We start from the raw sequence: 3449 nt of genomic DNA, 5'->3' as shown, positions 1-3449 counted from the left end.
GGTGAATGCACCTGTCTAACACTTCACGTAGTTCAGAGGGAAATATCCTGCCAACTGCTGGCCAGACTATCATGACATGTAATAAGTATGATCCAAGCAGTACTCTAACCCTGCGAGTATACAGGCTGCTTGTTCCCCTCCTCTAATATGACCCACAGGAGTGTTTTCCATCCTCATATCTAAACCAAAGAAGGTAACGGTTAAGGTTTTAAACACGTCTTTAAAGTTGTAAAACGTACTGTGTTAGGTTTAGGCAACTTCATACTGATTTTAACAATGATAATCTTTATACGTATAGCACCTTTCAAAACAACATTACAAAGTGTTTGCATGGTTTTGGTGGAAAACAATATGAAGTACTTTGTCAGTGAACATTTGACACATACGTTCACATTAATTAACATCATTTCATTCTTTTGTTCATAAAACACGTAATCCGTGGGGCTTTACGTTACCACCAAAATGTGTCAACATTATATATCATATGTTATATTATACATATGTAATACTGTACTGCTATTCCTGTTCTCCCCGTGTTTGTGTGGGTTTCCTCCAGGTGCTCTGGTGGTTGTCCCACCATAAAGACATGCATGCTAGCCTAGGTAACTAGGACTACAGTTGAAAATTAGCCAACTGGCTAACACTGGCGCATTTACAGAAATGGTGATTAATGTGCATTCTACTGATCAAATAAATAAAATCTACTATGGTAGACTGCTCCTGAGATCTGTACAGGGTAAATCCAGACAGCTAGCTAGACTATGTGTCCAATCGGAGTTTTTAACTATTTTACAGAGGCTCCGTGCAGAGGTTACTGCCGTGACAATTGTGATTGGTTTAAAGAAATGCCAATAAACCAGAGCACGTTTTTCTCCCATCCCAGAATGCTGTGTGGACTATGCGGACCTTCCTCTGCTACGCGGCGTGTGGATGGTCTGGCAAAGCGAGAGTAATGGCGTCTGACTCTCACATTAGATAGAGAATTCCTAACCACGTCTGGAAAATTTCTTTTTCTGATCTGTAAAATTGTCATTCTCAACAAACCCAGTCAATTTAGGGGAAAGTTTTTTGTTTTGTTCAGTGAAAAACAAGTCTTTGTAATGCAGGAAGCTTACTTTCCAACTTCAGTCGCGCTGCATGATTTATTGCGAAACTTCTGTGAAATGGTGACAATGAATACGACACTGAATATTAATGCAGACACAACAACACTTTTGCCAGATGGCTCTGCTTTTTGTGAATCTTGCGACCATTTTTATATTGGTATTTTTGACTCTTAACAAGCTGACATGTTAGTTTCATCGTAATCACAATACTTTTGTTGAAGCCCTTTCTATATTGCAGATAGTGTCTCATTAATTGTCCTTCTCATAGCTTCACTTATAATTACTGTGGGTATGTATTGACCTAAATGCTGTGTGTGCTTGTGTTGAATGTGGACGCACACTGTCTATTCATGTTGCTGAAACACATGCCAAAGGAGATAGGATGAAAGGCATTGCCACAGAGATAGTTGTATTTGTACAGTTGTTTGCATCACCAGAGATAATGGATTAATTAGCTATCAGAAGTTACGGCATGGCAGCTCAGCTGCATGTTACTTTAGATTCTTTGTAAAGCTTTATACAGCGTCCGACCTGCCACGCTGGATAAAGTGAAAGTCACTTTCCGTGCCTTCTCGCCCGCAAACTCAGCAATAAAGTCTTTGTAGTCCAGCGATGGTCGCGCTCGTGTGTCTGACGTTATTTCCACCGCCTCCTTTTTCTTTGCTCGCACTCTCGCAGGGCGCGCTACTGTAACCATGGTAACGGCATAACATCCTAAATGAAAAGAAGCATATATTTCTTACTTTTTGACAAACCGGGATTTCATTTTAGATTACATTGAGTCAAGAACATGACAAAAAAATATAGAATGTAAAGAATTAAAAGAGAGAGGAAAAAGCCTGCTTAAAAAAAGGTCCCCAAAGGTGCAAGAGGCCCTCAAAGGCTGACTATTCACTGTAAATGTGCTTGAAAAATATACATTTTCCCAATGATCCCTCACCTAACTTGTTTTTACTTGCTTTCAAGTTGTTCTATCACACGTACAGATGTAACTTGTGTTTCTTTTGTCGCAGGAGAAAAGCTTTTGTCGAACAATAAGTCAGGGTAGTGGATTCAATGTTAAACTCATGGTTTAGAAATCCTTGACTTGGAGGTCACTCTTCTCTCAGGAGAAATGAGAAAAACTAACTTTTGTGTTTGTAGCCTTGAGTGTTTTGTATTTAAATTAAATCACTCAGACACTATCATTTTGTATTCTGTTGCATTACTGTTGAATTTGTAAATTGTTAGTTTTAAAATTAATAATAGTAAGCCGGCAACTGCAGAGAAGCTAAGCGTTGATGGCTAAAGATGTTTTCAATCCAGGTAAACATGTGAAAATGAGCTTCCATTCATCTTTTCTTTACTCGTGGTGAGAAAGGAAACATTGCCTTGGCTTATATATTTTCATATTTGTGTCATTATTACTTTTTTTATACTACGGGTTTCAACAGAGAGCAGAGTGTCTGCAGGAACTGAGTCCAAATTAAAGCCTTTTAAAAGCCTTGCATACTGAGAGGGCATGTTCATATATTTCAACTACAGATAGGAGTACGGGGGGTTACCTTAATGCGGGGGAGGGGGTAACCGTAACACCAATAATCAAAACTGGTCCAGGAAGTGCCCCCCCCCCCCAAACATCTAATCATATTAATGAATGAAAAATGTTGACTGTTTACAAACACATACCAAAAAAACATGTGATGTTTGGAATCTGCAGAACGTTTGCCTGCACAGTAGTAATTGAAGACGTTTGCAGCATAACTTGATGCAGAAAAGGCCCAAATTGTTGCCAAAAAATTCACCACAATGCAGGAAATGTAGTGTTTGACGCTTAAAATTTTCTGGTGGTTACCCCAAGAACCCGCTTTTAGAATTTGTTCAAAAGATCTTAACCCACTACAGGTTGAGCCCAAAGTTACGCCCTGCTACCATATATAGTTTTTTTTCTGTTTAAGTAAATTATGGAAGAAGGTACATTCAGATATTGACACAAGGACATCTTTACTCGTGGCGCTTTTGGAGGTTAAACCAGGAAGTCGTCAAACTTCATCAACAGAAACGTCAGTTGATTTACAGGTGAAATGGGAAGTACGGTGCATAAAACACCAGACATGTCACCAGAAATGACAGATCTCTGCTTCCACGATAACTGAAATCAATATTCAGCCTCTGTCACAAACCTGCAGAAACCTTCTGATTTCATGAAATCAAACAGAATGAAGGATGCTCCTCTCAGCCTGAGATCTAGCACAGAGATAAAGACACATGTTGGTAAACAGAGAAAGACAGACAGACGGTCAGACAGACAGACAGATGGTCAGACAGACAGACGGTCAGACAGACAGACAGATGGTCAGACAG

This window comes from Etheostoma cragini, chromosome 18 (genome assembly GCF_013103735.1).
Source record: "Etheostoma cragini isolate CJK2018 chromosome 18, CSU_Ecrag_1.0, whole genome shotgun sequence".
Classification (NCBI taxonomy): Eukaryota; Metazoa; Chordata; class Actinopteri; order Perciformes; family Percidae; genus Etheostoma; species Etheostoma cragini.
The sequence above is the reverse complement of the archived record's forward strand: the minus strand, read 5'-3'. Positions refer to the sequence as shown.